The sequence below is a fragment of the Dromiciops gliroides genome, chromosome 4, assembly GCF_019393635.1.
Source record: "Dromiciops gliroides isolate mDroGli1 chromosome 4, mDroGli1.pri, whole genome shotgun sequence".
Classification (NCBI taxonomy): Eukaryota; Metazoa; Chordata; class Mammalia; order Microbiotheria; family Microbiotheriidae; genus Dromiciops; species Dromiciops gliroides.
The window spans coordinates 108,564,913-108,584,357 of record NC_057864.1 but is presented as its reverse complement, the minus strand read 5'-3'; positions in this window follow the sequence as shown (position 1 = coordinate 108,584,357).

The window sequence follows — 19,445 nt, the reverse complement described above, 5'->3', positions numbered from 1 at the left end:
AAAGCCATGATCAGAAAAAGAGTCTAGACATCATATTCCAGGAAATTATTCAGGAGAACTGCCCTGATATTATAGAATCAGAGGATAAAGTCATCATTGAAAGAATTCACCAATCACCTCCTGAAAGAGACACCAAAAGGAAAACTCCAAGGAATATTGTAGCCAAATTCCAGAATTATCAGGCAAAGGAGAAAATCTCCAAGCAGCCAGAAAGAAGCAATTTAAATATCATGGAGCCAGAGTCAGGATTGCTCAGGACCTGGCAGCTACAACATTAAAAGATTGCAAGGCTTGGAATATGATATTCTGGAAGGCAAAGGAGCTTGGATTGCAGCCAAGAATTTATCACCCAGCAAAAATGTGCATTCTATTTCAGGGGAAAAGATGGACATTCAATGAAATAGAGGATTTTCAAGTTTTCCTGATGAAAAGACCAGAACTGAATAGAAAATTTGATCTTAACATGCAAGACTCAAGAGAAGTTATATATATATATATATATATATATATATATATATATATATATATATATATATATATATATATTTGGGCAGACAGAGAAGGATTATACACAGAGGGTATAAATATAAATTGTCTTTGATGTGATGATATAAAGAAAATTAAGAGATTAAAATGTAGTTTATGGGGAAAAGAGGAAAGGGGAGGTGGAATGGGGTGAATTACATAATATGAAGAGGTGCAAAAAACCTATTACAATAGAGGGAAATAAAGGAGGGGTGAACATTGTATCAATCTTACTCTCACTAGATTTGTTTCAAAGAGGGAATAACATATAAGTTCATTTGGGAAAAGAAACTTAGCATATTCTTTAGGGAAGTAAAAGGGAAAGAGGAAAAGGGGGCTGATAGAAGGGAGGGCAGAAGCAGGGGAGAAAAGGGTAATGAAAAGGGAGGGGGGCTGATAAAAGGGAGGCACATTGTCGGAGGCAGGGGTAAGAAGCAAAACATTGGTGAGGAAGAATAGGGTGAAAGAATGGGGGAAAATTACAAGGGGGGGTAAATAGAATGGAAGGAAATAGATGGTTAGTAATAATAACTATGAATGTGAATAGGATGAACTCTGCCATAAAACAGAAGCAAATATCAGAGTGGATTAAAAACCAGAATCTTACAATATGCTGTTTACAAGAAGACTGCCATTGTGGGTAGTGGGCAGGCCTAATAGTTGCCTTTATGAGTATCTCATTATAATTTTGGACAGCTCTAATCCTAAATTGATCTCTATCTTCCACATGGCAATCCTTCAAATACTTGAAGTCAGTTGTGAATTCCCTTCTCTCTAGTTTCTTTAGGCTAAACAACCAATTCTCATATGTCATGGACTTAAGACCCTTCACCATGCTGGTTGCTTTCATTTAGACACATTCCAGCTTTTCAATATCCATCTTAAATAACGTGGTGCCCAGAACAGAATATTCCATATGAGGTCCAAAGAGGACAATCCATAGTGGGACTGTCACCACCCTCATCCTGAAAATTAGGTCCTTCTTAATTGTTCTAATATCACATTAGATTTTTTTCTGTCACCTCACACTGATACGTATTTAGGTCTTAGTCTACGAAACCCCCACACCTTTACAGAAAAACTGCTCTTTCTTTGTTTTTGTTTTTGTTTGTTTGGTTGGCTTTTTTTGGAGGGGCAGGGCAATGAGGGTTAAGTGACTTGCCCAGGGTCACACAGCTAGTAACTGTCAAGTGTCTGAGGCCGTATTTGAACTCAGGTCCTTCTGAATCCAAGGCTGGTGCTTTATCCACTGTGCCACCTAGCTGCCCCCTGCTCTTTCAATAAGCCTTCCCCAGTCTATATGTGTGAAGTTGACTTTTTATAACAAAGCGAAAAACTTTTATATTTATTCCTATTGATGTTTTTCTTGTCAATTTCAACCAAATGCTGTCTTTTGACTCTTAATGTATACCCAGTGCTTAGCACAGTTACTAGCATATAGTAGGCACTTAATAAATGTTTGTTGAATGATGCTTGCTTTTTAAAAAAAATAATCACCTCTTTTCTAGATGCTTACCAATCATCTTTTTAAAGAATTATTCTAGAGCTTTTGTAGAAACTAAAGTCAAGGATTGCTATTGTTGTTGAGTCATGTCCAATTCTCTGTGACCCTATTTAGGGTTTTCTTGGAAAAGATACTGGAGTGGTTGGCCATTTCCTTCTCCAGTTCATTTGACAAATGAGGAACTGAAGCAAACAGGGTTAAGTGATTTACTCAGGATCACACAACTAGTAAGTGTTTGAGGCCAGATTTGAACCAGAAAGATGATTCTTCCTGATTCCAATTCTAGTGCTCTAACCACTAGCTGACCCAAAGTCAAGTTTCCTTTTGTGATATGTTAAACTCAGGAATGGCTCCTTATTATTGATCACAGAAACACAAGGAACAATGAGTAAGTTTCTCAATGTAAATGACTTGGGTCTAGTTGGGGACCTAGAGCATTTTATTGGTTTCCACTGTTCTGCAACTAATGGAAATTAAGTTTTTAAAAAAAGAGTAACAAATGAAATATTGCAGTCTGTGGCACTCAGGCCCACCAGGACATTAAGTGAGCTCAGCTGATGTCTACTGAATATTTTCCAGCAGATTGTTCCTTAAGAACATGAATCAGATGATGCAAACATTAAGAGCTTTTCTGCAAAGGGCTGCAACCTTATGTCTGGGGCTACTTTATTGCCTTTGAACTCTAGCCAGGAACCATGTAGCCAACAGCCTGCAATAAGCTCATGTACTTTCAACTTTATAAATTATAATTCTCTATCCCAGATACCACAGGAAGGTGAGACTGAGAGCAAGGATCAGAGGGAGCCAATTATATTTCTTTAAATGAAGAAAACAAGTTATGGCTATGGGGACCAGAGACATCTCACAAAATTCTATTTTTTTTTTCCCTGCAGGTTCTTCAGTCATCAGCAAAATGACACACAGAGGCTTGACTAATCGTGACTTCAGTTTCTAGAGATTGTTCCATCCATCACCCTGGTGATTCTGAGTTCTCTTTATAATATTATTGATGATCAATTGAGGGTATTATCTATGATGGATGAAGCTCAAAGGGACTGCTAGGGAGCTCTGTATGGATGGGCACCATGGACACACACAGTTAGATGTATGGGAACACTCAAAACTCAGTGAGCTCTCTTAGATTGGAAACTGAGCTGAGCATCTCCTAAAAACTGGTCTTAGTCAGCAGGGGCTCAGTATAAGGGACATTCCCCACATAGAATGGGATTTCCTTTCTTATATAAAACCTAATTTTGTTTAAAAAAAAACAATGAAGGGAAGAAATCAAGATACATAAATCAATATCTAGAACCAACTGGCTTGATGGGCTGAGTAGTCCAGCCAGGGTAGAACTGGTCTTGTGTATCAATTGTCACCATCTATAAAGTGGGTCCAGTTTTTTCTAGTACTAGTCATCTTGAAGTGAAGAAGGGTTGAATATTGGATAGAGTAGTAAATCTGGAATCCAGTTCAAGTCCCACTTTGACGCAACTTGTGAAACATTAGACAGCTTTCTCTCTGTCTCAGTTTCCTGTAGACAAAAAGGGGAATTAGAGTCGATAGCTTTTACATTGACTTTAAGCACTAAATTCATGACCTTATCAATTGCAACTTTTGAAAAGTTCCCTTCTAGTAAACCACTACCTGTGTTAAGTTTGATGTGTGTACTCTAGATAAAAAGGAGCAGAGATCCCCTTCTGCCATTTACTATATATGTGACCTTCAGTGAGTTACCTCACCTCTACATACCTCACTTTCCTTATTTGTAAAAGGAAGGGGTGGGTTACATTAGATGACACCTTCCTTATCAAAATTGTGGTCCTCTGATCTTGGGAATCAGAGAGGGGAGAAAAACATTGAAAGAATACAAATGGATATTATGCCAAAAAGAAAAAAAATAGTCAAGAGATTCTTCTTGGCAAATAGTAAGATGGATAGATTTAATCAGGCATGGCTTCCTGAAGGAGGTCGGCTTGTGCTGCCATTGTTTATTTATAGCACTTTGACAGAATAGTGTCACAGTAGAGTTTCTCCTGATTTAGATAGATAGATAGATAGATAGATAGATAGATAGATAGATAGATGTAGATATAGGTTAATCTTAGTAATTATCCCAAGTGTAGCTCCACCCCACTCCAAAAGACTCAAGTGCATGAGTTTTGCACTGATTCCTTGACCCATTAATGGTAATTTTACTTGTATACAGGCCCACTTCCTCTGTTTTAGTAGACTTTTCTCAATTCCACATATCTCTGTCCCCAATCCTATAAGGCTTTGTTATCAATAAGCTGCTTTTGTAATTTTTTTTTGTCATTTTTCAGTCATGTTCAACTCTTCCTGACCTCATTTTGGGCTTTTCTTTGCCAAGATACTGGAGTATTTTTGCCGTTTCCTTCTCTAGTTCATTTTACAAATGAAGAACTGAGGTAAACATGGTGAAGTGACTTCCCTAGGGTCACACAGCTAGTACTTGTCTAAGGCCAGAATTGGACTCATAAATATGAGTCTTCCTGATTCCAAGCTGTGTCATCTAGTGTTAGCCCACCCCCAACAAGCAAGTAACTAATTCTTAATGGAACATGAGATAATATTATACACCAATTCAATAAACATTTACCAAGATCCTGTTGCATGCAGAACACTACAGTAGGCAATTGGAGGGATGGGGGAGGGATACAAGTTTCAAATGTGATATGATCTCTGCCATCATGGAGCTTATATTTTGGTAGGGAAATAAGATGCATGCAAGTGCATGATAACTATAATTTAAATATTACACAATGAGTACATTAGAAAATTACAAAATAAAATGTTACTCAAAGTATGAGGGGAAAGTTGTCAACTGTAACTATAGCACATCATCTCTCAGTTCCCAGTGGAAATATCTAGTTGCAGATACCCATTGAGGTATGGCCTCTACAAAGGATCTTTTTCCTTTTAAAAGGTGATTTTCAAATTAATTAACCAATCAATCAACAACCATTAATTAAATAACAACTATGTTCCAGACACTGTGCCAAGTATTAGGGAAAGAAAGAAAAAAGAAAGAAAGAAAGAAATGGGAAGGAAAGAAGAAGGAAAGGGGAGGGAAGGAAGGAAGGAATAAAGCAGGCAGAATCCTTGTTTTCAAGGAGATTACATTCTTTTTTTTGTGAGGTAATTGGGGTTAAGTGACTTGCCCAGGGTCACACAGCTAGTAAGTGTCAAGGGTCTGATGCCGGATTTGAACTCAGATCCTCCTGAACCCAGGACTGGTGCTCAATCCACTGCACCACCTGGCTGCCCGGAGATTACATTCTAAAAAGCCCAAATATAGAAATCCCTTATCCTGAAATTTCAAACTATGACAGGCATTGAGAAAGAAAGATTTCTGAGCAAAGACTATCCCTAAAAAATTCACTTGATACTATTGTAGAGAAAGTTACCTACTTCAAACACTGATAATTCTCTCCTTGCCTCTAGTACCTGACTTGGTGAATAACCGTGTTTGTTTTTTTCATCTCCTATAGGCTGCTTGGCAGGTCTGAATTATAGTATACCAGAAAAAAGTTGTGAGTTTGAAGTCAAAAAACTTTGAATTCAAGCCTTGGCCCTGCAATCAACTAGCTGTGAGACCATAGACAAGTCACTTTCCTTCTCTAATTTTTTATCTGTAAATGACCTTTTAGGTCTAAAATCCAATGACTTTATAACTATATGTTGAGACGTACAACTTGGATTCAATTAGAGAGGGACACCCTTATCCATTTCTGCAGTGGTTTTAGTCAATAGCTCAGAACTGCCCAAACTGTTAACAACAACAACAACAACGACCACCAATTGTCTGAGCTTACAATTCAGAGTACAGGTATCTGGTTGTTTCTCCCTGCTGGCTCTGCCTTCTAGATCCTTACATCATCTAGTTCCTGTTCTATAGTCAGAACCCCAAGAGGATTGGAATTGGGGGAGTGTCAATCTCTAAGTGCCCTTATTTCCTACAAGAACAATTCCCGTAGCATGTGACGACCACAATCATTGAAGGCATTTCCCAGGAGCCTTTAGGAGTACACATCTTTTTAATTAAAATGGAAAAAGCCATAGTAAAGGAGGCAAGAAGGGGGAGACAGAGGGGAGGGGTGACAAGGAGAGGGTGGCAAGGGAAAATGATAAATATTTCACAAGTGTTTCCAAACACTGACCATCCAACACCCAGTGTAAAATGCCACTCAATGGATTATACTTTGAGTTGGAAAGTGAGGCTAATTCAGTGTAATGAGAGGTGAATGGGACTCCAGGCCCTTTTCTTACCACAAGAGACCCCTTACAAACGAGGCTGCTCTCTCAGTCATTAATTTTTTATGAAGTTTAATAGGCCTGCAGCCTAGAGACCTTCTGTGGTGTTGATTAGCTTCATATTTCTCTCATTAATGTAGAATCTGATTAGCTCTTATAAAAAGCATTTCATCTTGGGCCCTGGCCATGGCAACCACATTGTTCTGATATTAGGAATTAGAAGTTTGCTTCATCCAAGGAAACAAACCATGCTGGGAGACAAAGCCCCCTCCAATAGCACTCAGGCTGTGGAATGTAATGCCCAAGACTGGAGCCCAGAAAATCCATCTTTTTGGGTCCATGACTAGAGATCTCAAGTTGGAACATGAGTCTCCTTGTTGAAGGCAGATGTATTAAGTGCTCTCCACAGAGAGGAACTTTTAGAGTCTAGTCAAAAACCATGCTTAAATCACATATTTCAAGCATAAGGAGGGACAGCATCCATTGAGAGAGAAGGAGAGAGAAGAATGATTTTGTGGAAGGGCTATCAAGAATAGCAAAACCCACATCATCCTTATCACCTCTGCCTCCTGCATTCCTTCAAGACAGTTCAAATGTTATGCTCTGCAGGGGGACTTTCCAGGTTTTACCTACTTCCTCATCCCCCCCACCCCATTCCCCATACTAGGTCTTTCCTCTGAGATTACTTCCCATTTCTCATATAGACATTCTTTTGCATGTTGTCTCCCCCATAAGAATGGGAATTGCTGAAGGGCAGATACTATGTTTTTGCCTATCTTTGTATCCTCTGTCTTTAGCACAGTGCCTGACATATAATGAGAGCTTAATAAATGCTTGTTGACTGACTGTCTGACAAGACAGCCTGAGGTGATTATTTTCACAGTAAGGTTCCACTCCCTGACAAGGAAGCTGATGAAATCCTCAAACTTATGGAGAACTATTCCTTTCTTTATCTACCTGCCCCAATGTCTGTTTCTGTCAGATCTTCTGATGGGGATAGTTTAGGTATATAGCCACCCGTCATGGAGGGAGGAATTAGATACTTTCTCAAAGACCCTTCTTGGTCTAATGAAATAAACCGTATGCATGACACCAAATATCTAAGGTGGGGAGATGGTGGAGTTTTTCATATAGATACTTCCTTTTGGGCATAGTAGATAGAGTTGGGGCAACTGGGTGGTGCAGTGGATAGAGCACTGGCCCTGAAGTCGAGAGGGTCTGAGTTCAAATCTGACCTCAGACACTTACTAGCCATGTGCCATTTGGCTTGTCACTTGACCCTAATTGCCTTAAACATCTGGGGTCATCTTCAGTCATCCTGATTCATATCTTGCCACTGAACCCAGATGTCTCTGAAGGAGAGCATAAGATTGGTCTTTTTACACAGCCCACCCTCACTTAAATCTAATTCACTGGAAGTCATGACATCACCCGAATGTCATGGTCCTCTTTGAGAATGAAGGACAAATAACAACAAGAAAAGCCATGAGTATGATACCCAAGAAATGGGCAATATGGAAAAGACAGGAATGTACTTGAAAAGATAAATGGACCATTATTTATACATAAAGTTTTCTTTCCTCCAGAAATTAGTTACTGTGTTGTTCATTTTCTTTCACTGATCATCAGCTCTTGATTCATTTCCAGCTAGGAAATTCACCTCACATTAATAAAATACCTATTCAGTAATTCCTGACCATTTCCAAACTGTTCTGCCTGTACTCTGATCTTTCTCCCCTTCCTACTAGAACTCAGACTCAGCTCCAGGAGCCTAGGGCCCTGATAGGTAACCTAATCTTACCTAAAACCAGGCCACCCCTTCCCAGCCATTTCTTTTTTGTTTATTTGTTTTCGTTTTTGGTTTTTTTGTGGGGCAATGGGGGTTAAGTGACTTGTCCAGGGTCACACAGCTAGTAAGTACCAAGTGTCTGAGGCCAGATTTGAACTCAGGTACTCTAAAATCTAGGACCAGTGCTTTTTTATGCTACCTAGAAGCCCCCTTCTCAGCCATTTCTAAGTCATACTGTTGTATGGGAACCCTCACTTCACTTTCCCCCCTTCCTAATTCTATCTCTAGCTTATTAGAATGTGAGTTCCTTGAGGTTAAAAATTATGCTTTTGACTTTCTTTGTTATCACAAATGATTTAGCACTGTGCCTGACATATGGGAAGCATATACAAAATCATGTTTTCATTCATTCTATTCCATTCAACAAATATTTATTTAGTACCTATTATGTGCCAAGCACTGTGCTAGCCCCTAGGTATACAAAGACACAAGTAGCAGTTCCATTTGTTGTTGTTCAGTCATTTCACTCATGTTTTTCAATTATGTCTGACTCTTCTTGACCCCATTTGGGGTTTTCTTGGCAAAGATCCTGGAGTGGTTTGCCATCTCTTTCTTCAGTTCATTTTACAGATGAGGAAACTGAGACAAAGTTAAGAGACTTGCCCAGGGTCACATAGCTAGAAAATGTCTGAGGCCAGATTTGAATTCAGGCTGATGAGTCTTTCCAACTCCAGGCCCAGAATTCTATCCACTGTGCCACTTCGCTGCCCCAGAACTTCTATAAATAGGACCTAATGGAATGATAGAGTAGAAGGAAATATAGATATAAGAGGGAGAGGGCTGACATATTTAGGAATTAGGAAGTGAGTAGTAGTAAATAGGCAATGGAGTTTCAGTCTAAGTAACCAAGTCTCACAGAGGGATTCTGAGTGGAGACTCAGGGCAATAGATTGTCCTATACCCACTAAACAGAAGTAATGGCAATAGGAATTTGATTATTAATCTATAAGCTAAGGGTATAATATTATCTTTAAATTTTTACATTTTTTTCTCTCCAACTAGACCATATCAGCCAGGGCCAAACTATGTGCCAGAAGCTAACAGCATTTTGTTCATAGTAAATGCTCAATGAGTGTTGGCTGATCGATTAATAATATGAGGCTCTGATCACACTGCTAATAGCCTATATGAACATGATAACTAGTAGAATAGGCCCATTAAATGAGTGATTGAATTTAATGACTGGATGGGACTTCCACCACACTTAAATCACCATAGACTGATGACCACAAAATGGTATAAAGAACAAATTATAGAATTTCAGAGTTGAAAGCAACCTCAGAGGTTAGTCCAATTCTTACCCAAAGGATGAATCTTGCATATAATATCCCAAAACAAATGATCATTCAGCTTTGGGTCAGAGATCACCAGTCATTGACAGGGAACTCATTACCTGCCAAACAGTCCATTCAAATGTTGACAGCTTGAATACTTAAGATTTTCCTGTTACTCACCCTCAATCTGTGTTTCTGAAACCTCCTCATTGATCCAAATTCTGTCTTTTGCAGGAAAGGAAGGAAGGAAGGAAAAAAGGAGGGAAGGAAGGGAGGAAGGGAAGGAGGGAGGATAAAGTATTAGGTATCTACTCTATTCCAGGAAATGTGATAAATGCTTTATTAATATTGTCTCATTTTATGCTCACAATGCCCCTGTGAGAAAGGTGCTATGATTTATCCCCATTTTACATTAGAGAACACTGTAGACAGAGGTGAAGTGATCTGTCCAGGTTTACACAGCTAGTAAGTGTCTGAGTCTAGATTTGAACTCAGGTCTTCCTGACAACAGACCCAGAATTTTATCCACTGAGTCACGTTAGAGGTCATCCAATCCAAACTTCTCATTTTACAAATGAGGAAACTAGGCTCATAGAGATGAAGTCACCTGATCATGATGACACAGGTAGTCAATGGCAGAGCTAGAATTCCAACCTAGCTCTGCTAATTCCGAATTAAACACTTATCCCATTACATGAGGGAACTTATTCCCTTTGCCTTCACTGCATTCTTCCTAATGTCTGAGTGCTGAATACTGTAACTTCAATCCATTTCCTCTGTTTCAGACCTCAATCATTTCAGGTGAAAATATTAATTGGAAGCCTTTAAGGGCCATGTCCTACAAAAGACTTTTCTTTATCCCTCTACTTTTAAAGGTCCTCATCTCTCCAACCCCAAGCTAACTGTTGTTTGCCTCATGTATTTTACGCTGATTTTTTTTCTGCATACAAACTGTTTCCCTTTAAGAAAATGTAAGATCCTTGATGGTGAATGAATGGAGAATGAGAATTCAAAAGTGCTTACTCCGTGCCAAGCACTGCACTAAACACTTGCCATGCAAATATAAAAAAAGCATGATAGTCCCTGCCTTCAAAAAGCTTGCAGTCCAATAAAAATAGATGACATACAGAGGAAAGGAAGACAGGGAATGGTGTTTTGTTTAGAAAATCACAGAGCTAGCAACAAAAGTCCTAGGGACATCCACAGATTAACACAACCTTTCTAGTAGTAATGGGAGCATTGATTTGAACAGGACACAATAGTGGGAAGGGGTTGACACCCATGATAGAGGTAGACAAGAAGATGGCTGTGGTATGATGTACTTAGATACAGTGGGTCTTGTGAGGCATTCACCAATCAGAATAGAATAGATATCAGAATAGATATTCCAGAATTGAAGGAGTAAAATTCTCCAGAATATGGTCTTTGCTTTGGAGGATATAGACACAAGGAAAAAGATGGCAAAGATGTAAGGCAGATGGGGACAGGAACTGTTCTGATATTGTCTTTTTACTTACAATGTCAACTCAATGACTGGTGCATAGTGTTGTTCAGTTGTTTCAGTCATGTCCAACTCTTCGTGATTCCATTTGGGGTTTTCTTGTCAAAAATACTGGAGTAGTTTTTCATTTCCTTTTCTACCTCATTTTACAGATGAGGAAATTGAGGCAAATAGGGTGAAGGGACTTGTCCTGGATCACTCAACTTGTAATTATCTGAGATTGAATTTGAAATCAGGAACTTACTAAGTCTTCCTGACTCTAGGGCTGGCCCTTTATCTGCTGTACCACCTAACTGCCCTGGTACATGGTGGGTACTAAATAAATGCTTGGTGATTTGAAGATAAATTCCATGACTCTAAAACATCGTTTCCATGAAAACCCATGCAAAAAAGTGGGTTCTTGGAGAATTCACCCCAGCTTGACATACAAACTCAGCTCTAACTGACTAAAGGCATGTTCTTTCCTTGATGAAGATTGTTTTTTACTAAAATTGAAAGCCCAGGTGATGTGAAGGTTAGGTTAGCTTTAGAGGGTTGGCAAAGTCTTCCCCCTCTCCTCAGCTCCCAGCCCCAACTTCATGAAGCTAAAACAAACAGCTCATCTGCCTTTTTGACAAAAAGGTTTCTCTATCCATTTTTCATGATCTGGCACTAAAGGGGAAGAAGGCACCGAGGCTTTCTGCATTAAGCTCCTGATGCATGGCTATTTAATCTATCCCTGATTTTGCGTTTACTTTGTTCTGGCCAGGAAAGGATGCAGAATTTGCCATAATGAATGACCCCAGCAATTTCTGCTAATGGCCAGAATTGAAACCTTTGATAATCCCAGGTGAATAATGTTGTCTCAACAGACTGAAGGAGTCTTTTACCTGTCTGACATAATGATAGATGTAATTAGTTAACAGGGATAGTCAGAGGCTTTAGTGGAGGCATTAACAGAGATTGCTCAGGTCATTCTTAATTATGCAAATTCTCTGTCTACTTCAGACTGAACACAGAAAAAAATGAGTAAACACAGCTGGATGAAAATGGCTGAAATGCAATGATGAAGTCAGAGAGCAGGGAGGGCCAAGACAAAGCAGAGGCATCCTTGATGACTGTTAAGCAGGAGGGGAGAGAGGCCAGTCATAGGTGAAGGTTAGAGCCATAGCTACCAATGCTTTTAACCCAAGGAAAAGCCCTTTTGATGTCTGGCAAGGATACTTCTCTTAAAACAAATGTCATTTTCAGAGGACAAGACCAAATAGTTTGGAGAGATGATTACAGGAAGCCTCAGCCAGCCGAAGCTAAATCCTCAGCACTGGGGAAACAAGCAAAGCATTTCTGGAGAAGCTCTAATAGATTCAGGAACCAGGCTCCTCTAAACCAGGAAGCTGGGGATCTGGATACCTGAATAAGAGAAATGAGATAAGTGATACGGTAGGGGCAGAAGACTGCTCTGTGGACTCTGCTCTGACTGAATTCTCAGACTCCCTCAAATTAGCTGCCCTTTGCCCTCCATCTTTCCAAGTTGAGGCTTTATGTGCCTCCACTCTGCCTTCTAGCAAGGAAGTCAGAGCCAGTATCAGATCTGGAAGAATGTGCATAATTCAAGCTGGCATCAAAGGCAAAAGATTTTTTTCTTTTTTGCATTGGATGTGTTTATTTTTCTTGTAAGGCTTAGACATGTCAATGGTTGTCACACGTGGTCGGGTGAAATCTTGGCAAGAAATCAATTTGATGCCCAGCGTCAAAGAGCCTTCTTTAATGTCTCCCGATAAGGCACTAGGAGGCCTCTCAACCAAGAGGAGAGGCGAACATATTACCCAGAGGGTCAGCAATGGGCAATTGACAAAAATCCAGCTGGTCACCAAAGTCAGTCGAGTGGAGAGAACATTCAGGCTGTTTACGAGATAGTGGGCTTGCCATAGTTTCAATGCCTAACACTGTGCCTGTCCCTTCTCCTCTCCCCATTTCACTCCCTACTGAAATCCTGATTATCTGGTAAGTCTATATACAAGGTCTGAACAATTCCATCACCTGACTCCATCAGCCTTTCTCTTGTCATTTTGCCTCTTTCTTTCAATCACTTTGAAGCTTGAAAGGGTCAAATGTAGAACTAGAAAATAGTAGCAGTCTTTATATGGTGAATTATAAAAACCTTATAAAATATGTTAGTCCCCAGAAGGTGGCAAGAGGTAAAAATACAAATAAATTCAGGAAAGATTTAGATAAATTGATGGATTGTGTACCACTATAGATTAGGGGAGAATGCGGGGTTTGGGGAAAAGTCCCTACCTGCTAAGGCATACATCAGCTGAAGACAGCTCAGTCACCTTTCTCCTAATTCCTCAGCTTGGTGTTACTCTCAAAGATAGAACATGGGACTAGACATACTGATTCTAATGTCATGTGGCAATATTGAAATTCCACAGTTAGTTTCCAGGACAACTCTACTGTCAACACCAATGAATGGGACTATACATGCTGGCAACCAAAGTGAAGCAAATCAATTTCCAATACAATTTCTATAACCCAATGTCTAACACACAGTAGGTGTTCAATGAATGTTTATTGACTGACAGACTTTATTTCATTTACTTTTCTCAAGGTATAGCTAGAGCCCATCTTTTTCAGAAGGACTTTCACTGTCCCTAGTCACCAATCCCTTTCCCATTCAGATTACTTTCATCCATTCTGTTTATGTCTTGTACATACCCAGATATTTACATGTTGTCTCCCTATTAGAATGTATACTCCTTGAGGCAATAACCACTTTGTTGTTGTTGTATTTTAGGAGAGGAGTGCCTTTGCTTGCATACCTAGTGCAGTGTGGTTTTTGGCACATAGTAAACACTTAATAAATGCTTGTTAACTGACTGCCTGAATGCTCGATTTTGTTTCTCAAAAGGGCATTTTTGTGTATAAACACCATGCTCCATTTAGAAGAACAGAATTTTTTTTTTCAGAAGACAACACTTTCTCTTGAAACCAGACTGGAATCCATGTACCAGTTAACAACAGGCTAAACAAACAAACCCAGATTTATCTGATTCATTTCTAAGGCTGAACTTTTACGTGTCTAGTATTATTCACCAAGGCATTTTCAATAAATGTGATTCACTGTAGCCCCTCTATATCTCAGTATAGGCAGCAGAAAATCTGAATGTGCTGATGTTCCTGTATTTCACAGGGGCAGATTTCATAGGTAATATTGAACTAAACCCACCAAATATTTTAGGCAACACTAATGTGGCTACTTGAGAAAGGATCTAATTTTAATTCACCTAAAATGACTTTTTCTTCTTTTAGCTCTTTCTGACTACAAAATTCACCTGGTAGTAATAATATTGGTTCTGATACTCATTACCTGTGTGACCCTAGACAAGTTATTATCCTTCTCTGGGACACAGTTTCTTCATCCTCAAAATGATGGTGTGGGGGGAGGGGGTAAATAGGAAAGAAATGGCCAAATGATCTCCAAGATTTTTCCTACTGCTATGACCTGTGATTTTATAATCCATGGTGTAGTTGGCAGGTTAAGTGTTAAGAAATCCAGCATTTTCTCTGTGATTCATGTTTATGATGGTCACAATGTCACATTTGAAAGAAACTCAACTTAATCTTTCAAATGTCATACAAAATCATCATGTAGAGAGACAATCAAATAAACATTAATAAACCTCTTACTGTGTGCAAGGACTGTCTCCTAGATGTGGAAGGGGAAATAGAGAAGTATAAGACACATTCCCAATCTCAGAGAGTTTATAGGCTAGTAGAGAAAACAAGACATTTACACAGGCAAATACAACTAACTGTACCAGGTAGTACAATTGAAGTGCTTCACACATAGAAAGTGCTTGATAAATGCTTATTAACTAAATGGAAGAAAGGAAATAGGCATTTATTAAGCACCTACTATGTGCCAATTACTGTGCTAAACAGCTTCACAAATATTATCTCATGTGATCCTCACAACAATCTCGGAAGGTAGTTACTATTATTATCCTCAATGGGACAAGTAGAGGTTAAATGATGTTGTTGGGTTGACACAGCTAGTAAGTGCCTGAGGCTGAATTTGAACTCTCACTTTACTAACCCCAGGATTAGTGTGCTAATCACTGTGCCAGCTGGTTGCCACAGACATTTAGTAGTGATGCCTGCAGGAAATCAAAATAGGGGACTGATGATGATGGGCCTATAAAAACTTCAAGAGTACAGCTTGCTTCACAAATTTGTTCTATATTTAGAAATAATCAGTTCTTGGACAGTGCATTGGAACTCCAATTTTCTAAGCAATCTCCTGCTACAAATTTCAACTTTTTTTTTCCTGATCAATTGCAACTCTACTAGAAATGTATTATTTTTCAACTAAAAAAGCCCCCAAACCTATAAATAAAATTTTATACTGATGTCTAGCAGTCTAGCATGAAAATTATATAACGATCTGGCTATTGGCCCATGCACCTAAATGTGTTTGTTGTTATAGTTTTAACTGATTATTTCCTTGTGAAGCTATTCAGTAAAGTTACTCGAGAAAGTTATCTAGGAAATAATATAATTTGGGGAACTGGGAAGAGTGAGCTTCTTTGTTTAGTCTGTGGGCAGTTAGTTAAGCTTTTTGGAGCATCTGTAGCTGCTTAACTGAATTAATTAGCACACATTTGCTGATGATACTAAGGTCATAGGTTCAATGCCCAGGTGGACCTGTTAGTTTCCCTTTCTGACGTGTGGTATCCTTATCCAGCTGTCACACAGATGTGTGTTGTAAGGCTATAATGGGGCCAATTGAAAGAGTGAGGATGGATCCATCACCACTAGCTGAAAAACAACTCAAACATATATTTTACTGATAGTGACAACATTTTTATACAAATGGCAATTAATTATGAATAAATATGATGCCAACGTGTTCAAGGTTGTAGGGTATATCTACCTAGTGGACGCTTAGGCTTGCTCTGCCCTATAGCCACAGACAATGCTCCTAACTGGTTAGTCACTTCACAAATCCCTATTGTTGGTCCAAGCAATAACATGACTGACTCAAGGCAACTCAACCCCACTCTTGGAAAAACAACTTAAAACACATTTTGTATAAACAGTGTGTGTCAGTTATATCATCTTCATGTAACTTTGGAGATAATGGGGACTTTAGAGACCATCAAGCTTAACCTCCTTGTGTTACAAAAGAGGTAATAGAGTCTCAAAGAGGCTATTTGACTTTCCTAAGTTCATATAGCTCACAATTTGAATCCAGGCCTCCTGGTGCCATTATTATTCCCATCAAAGTGAGATCATCTTTTTGTTCAAAGGACACAGCACTAATTAAAGTGAGTAACCCAGAAAGAATATGGCTGACTGTTTAGATGGACACTTGTGCCCTGTTCTTATTTGATCCCACAAAGCCCTTTTGCTGAAAACTAACCAGGCCAATGTGACACATGGGACATTGCTGATTAATACCAATCAGGTTAATGGCTTAGCCATAGTAAATGGTGCCTGCTCTGTAGCTACAACAACAACAAGAATTAATAACAAATCCCCCCCACTCATTTTTGCAAATCAGAGGAAAGATGCGAAGGGCCTGACAGCCTCTAATCTTTATGATTTAATGGAATCGTGTTAGAGCACAGAGACAGAGGAGATTGGGGGACTGAAAAATTCTCTGTCACATCCTGGGGTTTAAAGATCTGAGCTCTTTCTAATACTCTGTCAACAGCTCACTGTCACTGGGGCTTTAAGGGACAGGACAGCCTGGTGACAAACCAGCCAGACAGAGATACGAGAGCAAGTGGTTCATTAGTGCTGCTAACATACATGAGGTTTAATCTCTATGGAAGGGGACAAAAAAATGTAATAGGCATCTTATCATAATGAGCTGGAAAGTGTCTTTTAAAGGCAAAGGGAATGATTCATTTTGTCTCTGCCGGGTGACCTTTAACAGAGTCAATGTCACTGAACTCTTCAAGTGCTGAAGTGTCCAGCATTGGCAAGCCTCGGGGTAAGGAATCGATGCTTTTTAAAAATATATATATATATATATATATATATATATATATATATATATATATATGCGGATTGCAGGGTCTGTCCCTTGGCAAAACTGGAAAGTAGACAAACCTGCTTTGACCCGGGGAAATATTTGTCTGGGCCATTCTTTGTCCCTGGGTTACGGCTTTGTATCTTACTCTGTAGTATGCACACAGGAATCCTCCAGCTAACCTCCTTAATTGGCTTCATGAACACAAAATGCTATGTGAAATTCGCCTTTCTGTGATTGTTTCTGAATCTGCAAAATGGGGCTAAGAGGTCTCGTGGTACTACCTCACCACAGGGTTGCTATGAGGTTCAAATGAGTATAATGTTTTGCAAAATTTAAAGTGTTATTTAAATGCCAGTTATAGCCAGGATTTATATACGGCTTTAGGGGTTTCAAAGCACTTTACAAATATCTCATTTGATGATCACAACAACCCTGGGAGGTGCTAATATTATCCTCTTTTTATAGAGGAGAAACTGAGGCAGACAGAAGTTAGGTGACTTTCCCAGGGTCACACAGCTAGTAAATGTCTGAGTCTGGATTTTAACTCAGATCTTCAAAACTCCATACCTAGTAGTCTAACCACTGTACCACCAAGCTCCTGAATTGTGAAAATTATTATTACTATTATATTAATTTAATTATGCTAATATAATAACTTATTATTATTATTATTATGGCAGCTAAGTGACACAGTAGATAGAGTGCCAGTCCTAGAATCAGAAAGAAATCTTCATGAGTTCAAATCTGGCTTCAGACACATGCTAGCTATGTGACCCTAGGCAAGTTACTTTACCCTGTTTACCTCATTTTCCCTAGCTATAAAATGAGCTTTAGAATGAAATTGCAAACCACCCCCAATATCTTTGTCAAGAAAACCTTAAATGGGGTCACAAAGAATTGAATGCAATTGAAACAGCTGAATAACAAAAAAAATATCATTATTATTACTACTAGAGGGACTTCATTCAAAAGGGACTTCATTCTAAATAGCATTTAGAGTTGGAAAATATCTCAAGGGCTATCCAGTCCAACACCCTAATTTTATACCTAAAGAAACTAAAACCAAGAGACGTTGATACTTACCCAAGGCATTGATAGTAAATAGCAGAATAGAGATTGAAACTGTGGTGTTTAAAATTATTTTAGGTTGCCCTATTTCTGTTCCAAGTTTTAGGGAAACTTAGCTAGGGTTCTGATATATAGCTACTTAGAAATTAGAGGCTACTTTACCAGTTTGGGGGCATTAAGCATTTATTAAAGCATATTAAATATTAGCATGAGAGCTCACATGGCTCTGAAAGATCAGAAGGCCTAAATAGGATAGAGGGGAGAGAGAAAGAGAACAATGTGGGAGAGGGAAGACCATGCCCAGAGAGTGAGAGACCATTCTCCAGGGTTTTTAACTTGTCTCAGGTAGAGGTGGGTCACTCCACCTTGATCCAAGCTAACTGGCTGGTAACATTGAAGTCCATTCATTGACAATTACTTGAGGGTGGTCTTAGGTTAGTTAACTTCCTTTAGTTAGTCAGGAAGGTTGAGCTACATTTCCTTTGAAATTCTCCTGACTCTGGGCTGGCCCTGTAAAACCAGCCAGAGTTCCTGTGTGTGTGTGTGAGGGGGGGTGGGGGTGGGGGTCTCTGAGTCCCCAAAACACCCTATTATTAATAATTTTCTCACAAAGCTAAAGCTCAAGTGGAAGAGCATCCCATATGCTTTTCAGGTATTTTTCAGAGGCTGCCCAACATCTGTTCTCTGATTAGACTGAGTATTGAAGGCTCAAGTATGGCCACCTTCTCCTATCTACCATCATTCAGAAAGCAAGGGTGATTCTATACCTTTTTTAGAGATCTTTGGTCTTTATAAAAATGTTTTGCTACTTTCAGCTAGAATTTGGCAACAACAACAATAAAACACTTGGAGGATTGCAAATTCTTTTGCAAATATCTCATTTAATCCCATTTTTTCACATATTAGTGACTTATTACAAAACAGTTTTGTTTGGGATGAATTGAATTGGACTGAATCATTTGTTGAAGTGAACTCTTTTGTATTAATCTCACATGGCCTGGGTGTGTGAACTTCATCTTAAATATTTCGATAACTCTATTTCAATATAAATGGCTTCTTTTGTGATCCTATGGATTTCAAACATTATTCTGAGAAGGGATTCATCCACTTCACCTATCACCCAAAGTGCTCATGGCACCAAAACCAAAACCAAACAAAACCCTAAACTAAACATATTTACTTGTAAGTCTGTCTCCCCAAGAACAGGGAACAGACCTACTTTTCTACATATCCCCAGGAACTGAATACAATTCCTGGCATTCAGAAGCTTCTCAGCAGATGATTTTTATGATGGTAATTTTTCCCCCACCTGAAGAGCTCCATCCCTGTCCCTGCCTCTAGCTTCTCTGAAGTTCCATCCCGGAGCCAGTAGGTGGCGCAGTGGGAAAAGCACCGGCCCTGGATTCCAGAGGACCTGAGTTCAAATCCAG